This window comes from Heterocephalus glaber, unplaced genomic scaffold (genome assembly GCF_053883595.1).
Source record: "Heterocephalus glaber isolate CG9 unplaced genomic scaffold, H.glaber_assembly_v1.0 deba00001724, whole genome shotgun sequence".
Classification (NCBI taxonomy): domain Eukaryota; kingdom Metazoa; phylum Chordata; class Mammalia; order Rodentia; family Bathyergidae; genus Heterocephalus; species Heterocephalus glaber.
Genome location: NW_028258435.1, coordinates 9004063 through 9022078, shown reverse-complemented (window position 1 = coordinate 9022078; position 18016 = coordinate 9004063). Strand labels below are relative to the sequence as shown.

At 43.2% G+C, this 18016-nt stretch overlaps 1 long non-coding RNA gene across 7 annotated transcripts in view; it reads left to right on the top strand.

The window, feature by feature from the left end:
* LOC110346378 (uncharacterized) overlaps positions 1-18016 on the top strand; it is a 90506-nt gene that overhangs the window by 11631 nt on the left and 60859 nt on the right. For all 7 annotated transcript variants that reach the window (XR_015446767.1, XR_015446766.1, XR_015446765.1 and 4 more), the window contains exon 2: positions 10812-10929. This is a non-coding gene — a long non-coding RNA (uncharacterized LOC110346378). The remainder of the gene's footprint in view (positions 1-10811; positions 10930-18016) is intronic.

Genomic DNA, 18016 nt, shown 5'->3' with positions numbered 1-18016 from the left:
CATTACTGGCCATTTGAGAGATGCAAATGAAAACAACACTAAAATTCATCTCACTCCAGAAATAATGGTTTCTATCAAGAAATCAACCAATAACAAATGCTAGGTGCACTATGGGGAAAAAGGAACCCTTCTCCGCTGTTGGTGGGAGTATAGACTGATGCAACCACTGTGAAAATTAGGGGAGAGATTCCTCAAAAAACTAGGATTAGAGGTCTCATTTGACCCAGCTATTCCCCTCTGGATATCTTCTTGAAGGAGTTGTAAGCATCATACCACAGCAATATATGCAAACTCATGTTTATAACAGAAGTTTGTAATAGCTAAATCTTTGAAACAACCCAAATGCCCATCAACAAAAGAATGGATAAAAAAGAGGTGGTTCTTTTGTACAATGGGGCCATAAAGAAGGATAAACTTGAGGCATTTCTAGGTGAGTGGATGCTCCTTGAGACCATACTCTTAAGTTAAATAAATTGGACACACATGTGTATACATCACATTGTCTCTTTGGTGTGAGAAACTGAAAGTATAAATAAGGACCAAAATGCATAATAGATATTGTGAAATAGGAAGAAATTGTTCAAAGGAAAGGGGAACTAGGGAGGGGGAAAGAAAGAAAGGGAAAAGAAAAAATGAGAGAAGAAGGATAAAATGGAAACAAAGCTTTGTAAATAAGAAGGGGAAGAGGAGTTGAAGGGAGGGAACAGGAATGGGAAAAAAGAGCAATCAAGATATATCATGTACAGGTACAAATTTCCTATGATGAATGTTATCTTTATGTATATCTGAAATGTACCCATAAAAATTTTAAAATCAATTAGTGTAGTACAACATGTTAACAGAAGAAAAGTGATATGGTAATCTTAATACATAAAATATAACATTTAGCAAAATGCAATACTATAATTGAAAATATCCAACAACTGTTTAATCTAAAGAAGTATCCTCAACCTGATAAAGGACATAATTAAAAAACTCATAGTTAATGTCATATGTATTTGTAAAAAATAAATGCTTTCACATTAAGGACTAAGCCAAAAATATTGACTGTCCTCTTGGACCACTATTTTATATTTTAATGGAGGTTTTAGACAAGGTAAATAAGTGGGAAAACCACAAACAAATACACAGGCACACAAATTGGAAAGGAAAAAGTACAGCCATATATATTAAGAAATCAGATGATTATGCAAATAAGAATCCTAAAGTTTTCCCTACAAATACATTAATATGGCAATAATTCAGCATCCTTGAAGATGTATGATCAATATTCAAATCCCAGTTGAATTGCTGTACAGTAGTGATGGATATTATGAAAACAATACCATTTAAAATAGCATCATGTAGAATATCTAAGTATAAATTTAACAAAATAAACATAGATTTTATACTTTACCACTGTAAAATATCAATGAAAGAATTTAGGGATTTAATAAATGGAAGATATCCCATGTTTATGGGTCAGGAAAGTTAATATTATTAATAGTGCAAGAATGTTAAAATTGATCTGCAGATGTAATTCAATCCTTTCAAAATCACAGCTGTCTTTTGCCCAGAAAGTGACAAGCTCATCCTAAAATCTATACGTAAATGCCCAAGACCCAGAAGAGCCAAAATAATCTTGAAAAAGAAGAGCAGAGCCTGATGATTCAAAATTAGTGATTTTAAAACTTACTACAAAGATAGTTATTGAGGGAGTGTGGTACTGTCATAGCATAGTCGTATAATTAAAGGAGTAGAATTGAGAGTCAAGCAATTAACCCACACACTTATGGTCAATTAATTTTTCAGAAGGTGCCACGTCTATTCCATGGGGAAAGAATAACCTCTGCAAAAATAGTATTGAGAGGACCAGATACATACATGCAAAGGAATGACTGTGGAAACTTAGCACACACCAAACAAAAAGATTCATTCAAAAGGAAACTGAGTAAGAGGTAAAGCTATAAAGCTCTTAGAAGAAAACAGGGCTAACTCTTAGTGATCTTGAATTGGAGACTGGCTTCCTAAATATAACACCCACAGCCTGAGAACAAAAGATAAAATAGATAAATCAGACTGCATCCAAAATAAACATTCATACTAAAATGGATATATCAAGAAAGTGAGAGAACAACTCACAGGAGAGAGCATCTTGAAAACCATGTAACTGTTAAGGGATTTATATCCAGAGTATGTATGGAGCTCTTACAATCGCATATTAAAAGCTCAAATAACTCAATCTAAAAATGGACAAAGGATTTTCACAGTTATTTATCCATGAGTATATAGAAATGGGCACTAGACACATGAAAAGATGCTCAACGTCATTAGTCATCAGGGGAACTCAAATCAAATCCACTTCCACTCCACCTCCCATGGAGTTCAGAAGCACAGCCAACAACTCCTTGGGCCACCCCAGAAGCCACACACAGCTCTTTCCTTAAATTGGGCAGAATGTGTTACATTATAATTAAAAAGACAGACAATAACAAGTGCTGGCAATGGTGTGGAGCAGTCGAACCTCTTAGACCTTGGTGGTGTGAATGAAAAATGATTCATCTATTTGGGGAAAAAAATGTCTGTTAGTTCCTCAAAAAATTGATCACAGAGTAACCATGTTTACCAGTAATCCCACTTCTTGGTGTACACCTAAGTGAAATGAAAACACTCATACACAGAATTTAAATGAGTGAATTATAAAGTATATCAGTTATATCTCAATGATGCTGTATAAAAAGTGATGATAAATTAATTTTGGTTTATTTGCACATTAAATATTATGCATAAATGAAAAAGAACTGATTGATACATGGCACATGGAAGCATCCTATAGAAATGATAGTGAAAGAAGACAAACACGAGAAGTATGCACTACATGATTCCATTGACATAAGAAAACTAATCTGCAGGGATGGGAATAAGGACAGAGGGTTCCCCAGGGAGGGGAAGGAGCCATAGGACAGGGTAATGCCCTCACGATCTGGATGCTGGATACTTGGGTATGTCCAGGTCATAAAATTTACTGAGCTAAACTGCAGATTCTATAAACTTTTTCTCAATGTATGTTATAATTCAATGAAGAAGATTTTAAAATGCTCTGTATGTCATATCATTTTAATGCGTACCCTTGTTCTGGGCTATGGTGGAGAAGCAGCCAACTGCACAGGATTTTCAGTTTGGCAACACATTCTTTGTTGATTCAGCATAATATTGAAGAACTGCATGCAGAGTCTTTGAAAATGGCCCAGATTGCTGGATCAAGAAAGTGGACTGAACATTGTAACTACTTCTCTTTCTCCAAGTACCCATTGAATTGGCAGAAAATACATAACTTTGCTTAAACATAAGGAAGAGAGCCAGCCATGAACCAGATATTCTAAGCTATCTTGGGAGGCAGACTGCAGATTGGATTGAATTGATGGAGAAAAGAACCAGAGATCACATCTCAGTACCAGCACGAAGAGCACCCTCTCCCACCAACCTGGGAGATCTCACATTGACAGTGAGAAAACAGAAGACAGCAGGAGCAGTGATTCAGGAAAGAACAGAGGCCGCATTCAGGCCAGCTGGTCCACCTCCACCTCTGCCTCCATCTCCCATGCAATTCAGAGATGTGGTTGCCCTAGTTGAGAAGCACTGGCTAGGAGATGGCTGCTAAATGCTGGGGTCCTTGGCAAGCTCATGACCTGAGGACCACAGCAGGAGGACTGGTACATACAACGACCTGCACTAAGGCCCAGGGTCTATTCTCAGCTTCAACATCCCAAGCAGAATGTAGGTTACGCAGCAACACTTCTTCTCAAGGCTGAAATGCCTCCACTAAAGAGGGGGGCCCAGTTCTGGTGCTGGCAAAGAAGCCTTACTGGTCACTGTCCAGGCAAACCCAGGCAGTCTTGGCAGTTCACCCAGGGATGGTTTACAGTCACCCAAGGGTATCCCAGCCCCAGGTCCCCCAGCTACAAGGTGTGACCAGCAAATGCAGTGACTGTGTGCCTTTTAAAAGTTTGTTGCAGTGGACAGTGCGTTGTCATGAGCGCCCCTCCAAATCCTCCCTCTCGCTTCCAACACACTGATCCCATCGTTCTTTCCTCTTTGGTCAGCAGCCCTGCAGTCCTCTTTCCCGAGTGTCTTTAGTTTCACTGTCCTGGCTGCTTCAGTGTCCTGGATTGATTAAAAATGTGTCCCTTTCACAGTCATTCTGATTTTGGGGAAGAGCCAGAAGCCATACCGTGCCCCATCTGGTGACTAAGGCGGATGAGGACACAGCCTCGTATTTTTAAGAGCTGCTTTTCCATTGTAGCAGCATTTACCATACTTGTGATCACTCCTCGTACAGACCCTCAGGAAAGAAGGCTAGAGAGCTGCTCCAGAAAGTGGCAAGAACCATGGGATAAGTGTGTTCAAAGCCAGGGGTAGGATTTTAAGGAAGACTAATGGCAGTGTGTCTTTTACTGTAATGAAATTTAATTTAGACACTCACCGTACCTTTTAATCACACCTTGTATTTGCCCACTTCTCTGTTTGTGCAAATTCCACTGGCCTCCTTGGAAGACCTAAGGATCCAGGCATTTCTTTACCCCAGGCCTTCTATGGCAACAAATCCTTGGGCCACCCCAGAAGCCACACACAGCTCTTTCTTTACATTGGGCAGAGTCAGGAGAGGAGCATGCAGGACTGTTGGGGACTTGAGAGACGCAGAGTCCCACTGATGTCAAGCTCCGGGACCTTCACTTCAGGCTCAGAGGCTGAGGCAGCTGGCAGAGCCTGTAGGTAGAGGGACACTGCCAGTCCTTTCTCACTGCCCCCATGACTCCACTCTGAGAGCTGCTGCTTCTCACCCTGGGGACTCTCAGGCCTCACCCACCCTGCTGCCCCTGAGTCGGATGGTTGTTGTGACAAGATCTCCGGATGACTCAAGTGCAATTACACACCGAGTTACTCATTGGCTAACACTGTCTAACCTACTGTAACAACGCTGCCTCGGACATTTCACTACCGTGCTGCACACTCCTGTAGATTTGTGACAGAAATTTCCCTCATCCTTGGGCTGAAAAATGAGTTCACTCACTGTGTTAGCCAGGGTTTCCTGAAAGAACAGAACAAATCGATCTGGCTATGAAGAGGCTGATGGATGAGCAGGAATTGGCTCCTGTGATGAGGGCTGGCAAGCACCAGGCCCTGCAGGGAAGAGGCCAGCTAGAGATCCCAAAAGGGCTCCGTTCTAAAGGCCAACAGGGTCCAGATCCAAGGGGAGCCCCCTTTTCTGAAGGAATTGGAAGGCATGCAGACGTGCCGAGACTTCATGTCTCATCACAAAGGTCTTCGCGCAGGAAGAAGCCTCTTGTCTGTTGGTCCATGACTTAGCTCTATTGAAGACACCCACAGATGAGGGTGAGGCCCAGCCTCACATTCGCACTCTGCCGCTTCCCAGCTGGAGGCTCAACTCACTCACGCAGTGTGGAGACCGCCCCGCCTGTTCACCTGTCCAGCTGTCCCTACCACCACTTGCAGCTCCCAGACCTGCTGCTCATCTTTTCTCCCTGTGAGGTTGCTTCCACCCTGAAACATTTGTTGCCGAAGTGGCTCACAGTGTTCTTTTATACTAGATTAAGTGTAAAGTCCACCAGGGGAGGGTGAGCTCTTCCCTCCCGGGGGCTCTTTATAGCACCTGGCAGCGGCTGCCCCTTGGGGGAAGAATGGGCTGCCGTGGAAGCAGGTGCTGTGCAACGTGATGTCAGACGGACTGATAACCATTCACAGCACTCACCTTTGAGGTGCCCATATCACCCTCTCAGAGGTCTTGCACTAAGACCAACATGTGGCTTTCTTCCCGCAGAGATCTCAAGTGGATTCTTCCAGATCTTCATATACTTGTACTTGGATATTCTAGTTATTCCGTATCTGATTCTCCAACTAGATGAAATTTCCAGGAAGAGGCTTCCATGCTGGTTTTGCTCAGCTCAGTGCCATCCTAGCTCTTGGTGCAGGGTCAGGCTTAAGGAAAAACTTGTAGACCAGAGAATAAGGGGCAGGCCTGGCCCTTCACAGAAGGACCCAGCAGATGGAAGGCATGCTATTGAGAATTCTTCTATGCAGGAGTTTCCTAAGTTTTGATCACCTCTGTTATGTGCCTGATGGGTCAAACTTTCATGAAGAGTGAGGATTTCTGGGAAATGTTTCAGATCTACATTTCTCCAAAAATATAACGTGCATTTCTGGGGGCTTCCCAATGAAGGTACTGCGAAGGCAAAAGGCCAGGGAGCTGGGCCTAGTGAGAGTACTAGACAGCCTTATCATCACTCCTGGGACACAATACCTGACACCCACAACCTGATGGAGGAGAGGTTTACTGTGGCTCACCCTTCCAGGGGATTCAGTTTGTGGTCAGCTGCTCCAAGGCAGGAACATCATGGCAGAAGGGTATGGCAGAGCAAAGATGGATAGTTTATGGTGACTGGGAAGCAGAAGAGGGGAACAGCACCAGAGATGAAGGCTTGAGGGATCAGATATAGACTTCAAAGTCACACCTCCATGACCCACCAGACACACCCAGAAAGCCAATCAAGTTGACGATTAAGTTTAACTGTCATGGTGAGTTTTTATATTTTCCATAGCCAAGTAGTTTTAAAATCCCCTGGGCTACTTTTACTATGGTAGGAAGAGCTGCTCTATGATAACCATTGTATTGCTTTAGCCAAGGTCCTTGTCTAATTTGTGTTTCAGTTTCTCAGTTAGCAAAGGGGGCTGTGCATCATGGATGGATCTCTGCAATGTCTACCACCTTTAACACACAGCTTTCTAAAAGGATTCTAGTCAACCTGTATTTGCCAGTAGTTGTATATTAGTCAGCTTTCGCATCCCTGGAACAAAACACCTGACACCTGAAACTTAAAGGAGGAGGGTAATTTGGCTCGCAGTTTCTAGTGAGTTCAGCCCATGGTTCCCTGGCTCTAAGGCAGAAGTGGCCTGGGGAAAGGGCATTGTGTAGGATAGCTGCTCACCCCATGACAGCCAGGAAGCAGAGAGTGGGGACAGGAATGTACCCTTCCAGGTCACACCCCAGTGACTCTTCCAACCATGTCCCACCTCCTACAGCACATTCAGCTATGAACTCATCCATGATGGATCCACTCACTGGGCAGTGCAGCGCCCCATGATCCAATGATCTTCCAAACACATGAGACCCTGGGGGTATTCTAGATCTAAACTGTAACAAGTGGTAACTGGCAGGTCACTCCTTGCCTGGCACATGAAGCCTTGACTCTTTGTCTCTGTGGTCCCCTTCTGATGAATGACTGCCGTGTTCTTTTCAACATGGTGTCGGACCCCCCCCCCCACACCAGCTGAGGTCCTGAGAAGTCCTTGGGCACATTGGCAGGCAAGGAGAAGCCAGCGAGGGTTATCTGTCACACCCTGTGATGACACAGCGCACTCCCTGGGATGGTGTCCCCCCTTTCTTCCTACATTCTTGTTGCCTCCTGTGTCTCTTGCCTTTTTTGCAGCTGTGGCAGTTTTCACACTTGCTTCTGTGCCAGAATCACTGTGGTACCTGTTTAAACAAAGCCCTCAGGATGCTGTGCCCCCAGCATGTCTGACTCCACAGAAACCCCCATTTCTAACCCAGTCCCAGGTGCAGCAGCTGCTCCGGACCCCACTCACAAAATCCTGCTGCCTTGGGATGCAGCGTAAAGGAGAGAGAAGTACCGCTGACTATGGACATAGATTCCCAAGCCCAAACCAGAAAGCTCAACAGGTGTTGACACCAGAGGGTGAGCAATGAGCTGCTGCCAGGTGAAACCCCAGAGCCAGCCACACCTTGGCCAGCAGCGAGGCTCTGAGTCAGGGTCCAGACCACCTGTGGGAAAGGCAGTTCTCACTGGCATCACCGCAACCATAACGAGCATGAAAGCCTGTGTGAGGCCCGGGCCCATCCATCTCTTCCTCTGTGTCTGTGACTTAGTGAGAGCCAGGGCAGCTCCAGTCCTTGAGACTGGGCACTGAGGGACTGTCCACCTTCAGGAGATGACAGAGTTTGCAAGAGCTGGGAAGTGTGGCATTTGTGTATTTGGGACTTCCTTCACAAGAAAACTCTCTCTGGATGCTTGTGACCTGCTTGTCCCCAGGCCAGGAGTCAGGGAGGACTTTAGGACAAGCCCCAAATGCAGAAATACCTGTGGTCACTGCTTTGTACCCCAAATGCTGCATCCAGCCATCCAACCAATGGGAGGTCAAAGACAGCTGGGAAAAATGGAGCCTGTACTGAATACATACCATTTCTTTCCTTGTCATTATTCCCTGAACTATACAGTGTAACAGCTACTTAGTAGCATTACATTGTTCTGGGTACTAGAAGTATCCAGAGCTGACTTGAATCTTACAGAGGGATTTGTTTAGGTTCTATGCAGTGCTTCAGCACTTTATCTAAGTGCCTTGAGCAGCTGTGAGTTTTGCCTTTTTTGGGGGATGACAGACGGAGATCTCATATACAGATATGGAGGGGGAACCACTTATACAGCTGTATGGCCACATCTGGATTGGACTTTCCACTGACTCTGCTGGGGATGCCTATCCTGAGAGACCTCACTGCAAAAGCTTGTGCATCTTACTGTGTTAAAAGTAAGAGGGCCTTGCAAAGATGCGCAGCCAGGTAATTATTTACAAACACTTTCATGCATCCTATATACTGAGAGTCAGGGAAGTGCACAGAAGTGACCATGGGATATCGATCAGTAGGAGAGCTGTGAATGTTAGGAATAGCGGGACCTGGAGTCAGGCTAAGGAAATTGGATTCTTTGCAATTTACTGTCTGAGAGGATATTACAGGGATGCACTAGTGGGTGGAATGTCCCAAGGTCACACAGATGACCTTGAAGGATAAGAACAAAGCTCAACTAGATTCACTGTTCTCAATTTACGAAGGCAAAGCTACACAAATCCTATGGTATTAAGATTTCTGCCAAATTACACAGGGAGTATGACTTAGACTGCATGGATTGGGATGCTGAGGCTTCCACTTCTTAACTGTTCTGTCTTAGATAACTTCCTGGATGTCTCTGAGGCTCAGTATCCTCATCAATAAAATGGGAATAATAATAGGAATACAATATGTGCTTAAGATAAAGTTTTTAACGTAGAGTGTCTCAAAGGGTGCGTAGGATAATATAATATTTGTTCAGATATCCACTATAGTAAATGAAGTTTTTTTTCTTTTTTGTGATACTAGGGTTTGAAGCCAGGACATTTGCTCTGAGCTACATCCCCAGTCTTTTTTAAAAAAATGTTTTATTTTGAGACAGAGTCTGGCTAAGTCACTAAGTTGCCCAAGTTGGGCTCCAACTTGTACTCCTTCAGCCTCAGCCTCTTAGAATGCTAGAACTGCAGGCCTACATGCCTGGCTGAAGTATTTCCTATTTTCTATTAAATAAATTGCCAAAGTCGAATTTTAGATGATTTATGCCTTTAACCCTAAAACCCTTACAGTAGATGTTATCTAGAAGTCATTACCTTGGATCTGCAGCGATGAGGAGGGGTGACAACATGAATGCCAGGCCCTGATAAATCTGGCCTGTAGCCATCCTCTGACCGGAGCCTGCTTCTGGGGACACACGTGACCCTGCTGTGTCCTTCTAGTGAACTCTGTGGTCTTCAGCTGTCAGCACTCCCTGTGGCAGTGAGGGACCTGTGCAGTGTCAGGCGGGTGCCTGCTCCCTGTCAGCTCCCCTCCTACTCCAGGCTGCCGGAGCAAGGGTAGGGTGTGTCTGTCCATACCTCTGCCTGCTCACACCCATGGGCCAACAGGGAGAAGGACACTTGTCTGCCCTAATCTTGGGAGTGTGTGTACATGGGGTGGATGAACACCTCTCTCTCTGTCTTTCTCTTTGTCTCTCCCTCTCTCCTCCCTACTCATAATAGTGACAAAATCATAAGATACAAAGGAATAAATCTAACAAAAAGTCTTCATGGAAAACTTTCTAATGTAAAAATCATTAATTTATAGGTTTCAGTTCTAGAAATGGCAGGCTGAGTAATAAAAACCAACCCACTCAGAATGCAACAATAGCAAAAAATGTTGAATTAAATATGAGAAAATCCTGAAAAAAAATTCAGGAACAGGTGACACAGTAATGGTAATTGGGCTAAAATAGAATATGATCACTTGAAGCGCTCAATCATGTCCAAATGTGCTTTCCTTTAAGGACATTTGCTACTCAAGAAGAATCAACAGCAAAATTGAGATTATGGGATAGAAAAATTTAAAAACAACCCAGGTCAGCCTGATGCTCACCAAGACTCAGTCTGGGGCCAAAAGATCAGGCCCACGGGTTGCACTGTGGGTCCATGTGAGGGTTGCGTCAGGGCTGTCCCGAGAGGTGAACCCCTTCCTGAACTAGCTCTCCTGCTTCCCTTTCCACCTCTCCAGCACTGGGCTCCCTCCCCATTCTTTATTTTTATTAAAAAAAATTTTTGTATTGTTTGGTACTGGGGATTGAACTTGGGACCTTGCGCTTTCTAGGCAGGTGGCAACACCACTGAGCTAAATCCCCGGCCCCCTCCCTGTTCTTTAAAAAAGCAAATTTATTTCCGCAAAGCATGTTGTCTCCCCAGGCTCACTTCTGGGCTGGCTTCTTAACATTCAGTTAACAGATGAAAAGTATTCTTCAATAAGCAGCCTTCCCAGGCCACTCAGTTCAAAAGTATCTAAAGCCTGCCATCTCTCAAACACCTCCCTGCTTTTTTACTTCCCTGCAAGGCGTTTTTCAGGAGTCCATGTGTCCCTTCTTGCTGACTTCTTTATTGCTTATGTCTGTCTCTTTAAATAATGCCACCAGGAGCAGGAGTCCTGGACAGGACACTGTCACACCAGGAGGGGATCCGTGACACTCCAGGACTGTGAGTGAGAACAGGCCTCCCGGAAGCCCAGAAGCTGGCCAGCCTTCCCTGGAGCAGGTAGGCTGCTGTCCCTCAGGAGAGGCTGGGAAGCCAGCACACATTTCGACAGATGCAGGAGCAGTGAACCAGAGCACCTCTGGTTTATTTGACAGCAGCTGTTCTTTCTGTTCTCTGACCTCTGTCCTGGGGACGGCAATTTAGAAGACGAAGAGGTGGCAGCACATGATTATGCCACATGCTCTTATTTAATTGAAATGATCTCATTTTGCAGTAAAGATTGCACATGGCAGCAGCCCCTAGCACCGGTTTCTGCTGTCCTTTGTGAGCCCCACACCAGACTCTGGGCCCTGTGGCCCATTCTCTTCCAGCATCTCTTGGCTATTCCCCCTCCTCTCTGTAATTCCTCCAGTGCCTTCAAGCCTACTTGGCCTCCTCCCTCAGCAGCTAAATTTTAATTATCTCTTTCTTTATAATCTTGTGGTGTCTTGTTTATTTTACTTACATATGTTCTGTGCAAGACTCTGATGTCAGGGCTCCTGCTGAAGCCAGTATATAGGGGCAACCTGTGTCTCCCCACAACCTGCAGCATCCGCTCCAGTAGGGCAGGAACCAAAAGTGTCTGTGTCCTGCCTTGTGCTCTGTCTGAACCCACAGGAAAGGAACTGGCAAAGTTAAAGATATTTCTTTTCCAGAGCTTCCATTTTCCAGGTCCTGCAATAGCCTCTCATTTTCTCCTATATCCGCCTGAACAGCGTCTTTGGTCCATCAGTTAATCCAGAAAAGAAATAGGACTGGTTAACTTCTGTGGTATGCCAGTTCCAGTCACAAGCATAGATGTTCAGATGTTCTCTCTCTCTCTCTGCGCCCTGCTTTCTCTCTCTCCCCCTTCTTTCCTTCCTTACTTCCTCCTCCTCTTCCTTTTTCTCCTTCCTCTCCTTCTCCTTCTTCTCCTCCTTCCTCTCCTTTCTCCCCTCCTCCTTTGCCTCCTTTTTCTTTTGGGGTACTTGGGATGGAACCCAGGGCCTTCACACTGAGCTGCATGCCTCTTTCTTTCTCTCTCTTTTTCCCTTTCTTTCTCTCTTTCTCTTTCTTTCTTTCTTTCTTTCTTTCTTTCTTTCTTTCTTTCTTTCTTTCTTTCTTTCTTTTTTTTCTTTTTGAGATAGATTCTCACTAAGTCACTAAATTGTCCAGGCTGGTCTCAAACTTGCGATCTTCCTGTCTCAGCCTCCCAGAGTATTAGGATGACAGGTTTGTGCCTCCATGCCCAGGATGTTTTCCTTTAATGTATTGAAATAAGTTAAAGGTTGTAGTGGTTGAGTCAAGAACTTCTATAGCCTTTGTAACAATGTGGTTCCAGATCCCTCATCTCCATCCCCACCTCGGTGAAGTAGCCATTTCCAATTCTTCTGCCTGATTTTTCTCCTGGGGTTACGACCTACACTTCTCTATAAAACAGCCCGTTGCTTCTATGCCTTGAGTTTTCCATTTTAGATCGGATCTAGTGACCTCCTGAAATATAAGATTCACCTCTCTCAATGCAGACACTCGTGTGCACTGTGCACACACACATACAAGCACACTCACTTACTTTCCCCCCAAAATGCTGGAATCTGTGCCATATCACAATCATTTTATGTCTTATCTAAGTTCCTCCCTGGAATTAGTACTCTGTTTCTTTGTATCCGTTTAGATTTCTAAGAAGTCATAATTAATGCCTCCTCTTCCACCCTAACAGAAGGCTAACTCTCTTAACATATTGGATTATTTTCTTCTTGCAGGCATGGATTATGAGTCTTTTATCTCTTTCTCTAACAAGCTGGGCCTGTGCATTGCTGCGCCCATGAGAATTTCCTTTATAATCATCCTGGAAATTTGCTTATTCACATGCTTTTGTCTTCTAGGTTAGATATTCCTTTCCTAGAATCCATCTCTTCCCCTTCCTTGGATTAATTCCTCATTTAATGGAGTTCATCTAACAAAAAATTCATGGGCAGAAAAATGTTGAGACCTTACTTTAAAGGTTTTACCTTTTCCTTTTGTCTGGGGTTTGAGTGCAAGAAGGTCTGCAGTGAAAAAGAGTTTTTCCACCGCAATTGTTGTGGATGTTGCTACTCTTCCTCGGCACCTTTAGTTGCTACTGAAAATCCTCTTCCAGATAGCTCTTTTTGACCAGCAAACTATCTCAGAGGTGAGTGCTTAAACAAGGATTTATGGTCCAGGCGGCTGGCAGCTCTCTCTGATATCCACACTGGCTCCTGTGGTGGCACTCTGCTGGGACAGAGCTGGGGACAGGGCTCGGCCGGGCCTTTGCATTCCTAAAGGGCTGTCTGTCCTGGGATCCCTTAAGCAGGACAAATGTGTTCAGAGAGGGAAGACCCCAGGCACCACATCAGCATATTGAGCACTTGCTGGCATCTGAATTGTTGATGCCCATTGGCCAATGCAAACTTGGTGGCCAAGTCCAGGGTTTGGGTGAGAGCTGTCACGCAGGACACGGATAACGAGAGGTGTGACTCACCTGGTGACTTCACCATAACAATGTGTCAGCCCCCCTCCAGCACACTGATCCCCCACTTTCCACACGCAGCACATACAGTGTCCCAGTAAGGACCCTGAAGGGTGATTGGACCACAGCCTTGAGCCCAAATTACAGACCTACAGCAAACCCAGATGGACTGTGGATGCTTCTCTGCTGGAGCCAGAGGTGGGCGAATCAAAAGAAATGCTCTCTGCTTCCTACTCATCAGCCCACAATGGCGGGTGAGCACAGGATACCTGGAGCAGACACCCCTATTGAAAAGGGGGAGCACAGAGAGCTCTCTGGCCCATAGCAGTTCTGAAATCTGGCTGGCAGGGGACTGCTCTCTGGCACAGGGATCTTCACGTAGGCCCACATTGTCCCTCAGAAGGAGTTCTCCAAATCATAGCTTCTCAGGTTTCTTGGTTCCATCTTCTGGGGATTTTCCTTCTGAAACATCTTTTCTTTCTGTAAGAGCTAGTTCAAGAACAGCTTTCTCAGCTCCTGCCTGTATGCAGAGGTTGACATCCCTCCAGGCACCTTTGTTTTTGAAAGATTTCTACTCCTTTTGGACAAAACTTGTACAACTTCTTTACAAACCGTGGGGACATTCTATAGTCCCTAAAGCCACACTCATGATTCCTTCTGAGAGAATCATAGGCCACACCAGGTATACAGGAGAGGTTTAAATAAAGAAAAATTATAGTACAAGATACATTGTTATTAATCCTCATTAAAATCGTCCTTTTGTTTCAAACACACTCATCCCATCATTCTTGCCACTTTCTGCAGCAGGTCTGGAGTCCTCTTTCCTGAGGCTCTTTACCAGGTGTGATAAAAAATATGATGACTACTGTTGCTGAGTGCCACCCAATGAAATGACTGACAGGTTTGTAAAGACACGATGCTGTGTCCTCATCCACCTTAGTCACTGGATCTGGCATTGTGTGACTTCTGGCTCTTCCTCAAAGTCAAAATGACCATGAAAGGGAAATATTTTGAATCAATTAAGGGCTTTGAAGCAGCCAGGACAGTGTAGCTAAAGACTTTCAGGAAAGAGGACTCCAGAGCTGCTGCAGGAAGTGGCAAGAATGTTAGGATGAGTGTGCTCAAAGCGAGGGTGAGTATCTCAAGGAGGGTGATGCCACTGCCTGTGATGAGTTTTAAACTTTGGACTCTCACTGTATTTTTTTTTTAATCACACCTTGTATTTACAGCACTGAAGGGTCTCAAGGTGATATTTTCTGGCTAAGGAAATATGCTGAGCTGGGGTCTTCACAAACAATCTGTGAGCATGCCCTTGCTCTCTTTCCCGCTGAGGCCTTTTCTTACTTTGCGAGTCTTTTGTCAGCTAGAGCCTGAAAATGGAACAGTTTGATTTTCTAACCCTGTAAGTCTGGATTGGAAATTCTCCTTGCATAGTGAAGAGATCTTTCTTTAGCTCATTTTCATCTTTCTTAGTCTAATCATATGGCACTAACAGAAGCCAAATGGCACTTTCAATATTCTGCCTAGAAACCTTATCTGCATACTTGGGTAAATTTGGTATAGTTCCTATTTTCTAACAGTTTCACCACTTGTTTCATTATGACCAAATCTGGGTCATCATCTTTTCAGCCCCAGGTATTGGTTTTATCTCTGAGTTACAGGCTCCCACCAAGCACCCCAAGCCCCTGGCAGCCTCTCCTGCTGTGTGTTCCTCAAGCTGGTGAGCCAAGCTGTAGGGTTTTGTTACAGGATTTCTGCCCTATGTCCAGACCACTTTCTGCTTTAGTCATCTAGTGTCACGAAACAAATTGCCTGAGAATGGGATCATGTACGTCACCCTGCAAAGCACTACACATTTGGGAAATCGTCTCTCCTCCATTCATTCCAAGACATTCAATTTGAAGATGGAAGAAGTGCTCTGTTTCATGTGAATGGCAGGCAGGAGAGTGGATAGCAAACTCTTAACATCGATCTCTGATGTGGAAGTGGGATACTTTTGAGTGCAGGTAGAAGTTTCCAAGTCTTCCATCTCTAGCGAAAGGCTTGTTGTGCCATGCTTTAAATAAAACAGTATTTTATTTTAAGATGTGCGTCTCATTGGAGAACTGATTGAAAACGCACTTACTGGGAACTTTGCAAGGTGAGCTGGTTTGTTTTTGCTCCTGTGAGTAGATTTCAGTAGCAATTACCAAGCAGGGATTTGGAAGCTTTTGCTTCCCTGTGCCATCTGATGCCATATTGTGTGACCTTAGGCAGGTGCCTCGTGGCTCTTCAGGGTGCTCTTGTTTGTGATGTGGCGAGGTTAGGCCATCTGGTCTGTGTCATCTCTCCAACCCTGAAGAGTCCACAGAGGAATGATTGGGGCCGTTAAACAAACATGTCCATCTGGACATTGGACTTACCATCAAAGAAGACAGAGTGTAGTATTCAGGAAAACTCCCGAGACAACTTCCATAAAACATCTTGAGTTATTTTAGATAATATGCCATGAAACCTCCAAGCTTTTATTTACTAATAAGCTTGATGCTGAGACAAACCAGTCAGGGTGTATCACTTCCCTAAAATACGTTGATCATCCTTCAGGGATGAAAGAGATGCAGTTAATTAACCCAGCTCAACAACTGCACTAAACTGTGTGTTAGGGTTGCTGGGTGGGTGATGCTGAGCAAGATGTTTGCCTAATAAGCTGGGTGCTGTTCACATGACACTCTGAGCCTCAGCTCAAGTCTGCTGCTGGTTAATAATTTCACTTTTACTCTCAGAGAGCTGTGCACAGGGAAGTTGGTAATCGTGCATGAGAACATGTTCTGCAGCGATTAACTGAAAATCTCTCCGAAGATAGGAAAGCAAGAGGCATCCTTCTGCTGCAAAGGGAATTCAGCTCTGCAAATTGACAGTGTAGTATAGTTTTAAAGTACACTATTTACTAGGTGATGGTGGCTTATTGTACAAGAGACTCAAAGTCAGAAATGAAAAGGCTCAAAGTGCCTCTAAGCACTTGCTAAACCCACTATCATTTTAACAACTACAAATACAACAACTACATTCTCTTTTGGGATATACTTCTTGAAAAATGGGTAATCTTGGCCAAGTAACTCAAGTACTTTCGAGTTTATCTTTATAGGCTACCAAATCACAAAAGAGCTAATAAATATAGAAATACTTTGTAAATTATGGGCTGCCTTTAAAAGTTGAGAGCTTATGTCTATTCATTCATTTCTTTTTATTGAGGATGCCTTAAATAGCCAAAAAAGTAGACTTTTTCCCATCCACACATACTGTTATTTTGAAAAATTAGTAGATATTAGTATTCTTTGTTTAATTTATTTCAATATACTGTATCTAGTAAAATAGTTAAAAATGTTCCATTATATTAGTAAAACATATAATGTTTTAATTCAAGATGAATTCATATGTTAAAGACAATACAGAAAACACTGAAATAAAAATATAACAATGAGATATATGATTAATAAAATGTGTGGATTTAATATATTCTATAATATATAACATAGTATGTTATATATATTATAAATATTTAAGTTAATATTGTGTATTTTTATATGTTTCTTAGATTTATTTCTACAATATATCATCTTAAAATGTTACATTGTAAATATTTTGCAATTTAATGATTAATTCTTGTTAATTGAACTTTCAGCATAGGTACATTACTCATATAATTGGTAACTCTTTCCATTCATTGTTCTTTAAATGTACTTAATATTTTAAAATAATGATACCATGTTAGTAGTTTTAATGCACAAATTAGTATCTACCTCTTTGACTGTTTTGGTGGAGTAGCTTCTTAGAAGTTTCTGGGATTACTGGGCCAAAGTTATGAACTTGTTATAAATCAATGAGTTATTTTAAGGGCGATTTGTAAGTTTGTAAAATTTGTGCCTTTTCAGATGTTCTTTTCACACACCTGGTCTCCTACACAGACTGAGATGTTTGGGAAGATATTTCTAATTTGCAGTGCCAGCACATTCCTGGATTACTTTAACTTAAATAGATACCATGATAGAATTGCACGGTCCAAAACAATAGCCACTCTCCCACCATAATTTAGATTTAAATTAACTAAAGTTAAATAAAATTTAAAATTCAGTTCCTCATCTGCGTTAGTCGAGTTTCTCATGCTGGGGGCAATGTGTGGAGCCATGGGATTGACCACGCAGATGTGTCTGCTGCTAGAGTCCACTTGGATTTTACACATTAATTAGCTAGTTATGATTGCCCACTTTCCATTGCACATGACAGTCACGGACACATGACTCAACCTTGCTCCAAAACTGAAAATAAAGTTAACTCATTAGCTTACTTTGTAAGTAGTCAGAGTGGTAAGGTCCTAGGGCATGTTTAAGCACATAATTCTGCACAATCTCTCTCTCTCTCTCTCTCTCTCTCTCTCTCTCTCTCTCTCTCCCTCTCCCCTTTCCCCACCAGTTACCTCTTTTTCTAGACATTGTCATTTTCTTCCATGTTCTTTATTTAGTGGCAAAGATGACAGAATGTGGTTTACCTCATCTTCACAGCTAATTCATTAAAAGTTTGGCTGACTTCTTTTAATCTACAAATCAGTTACAGAAGAATTTTCAAACATTTATTATAAAAATTGTTTATAGTATTCAGTTT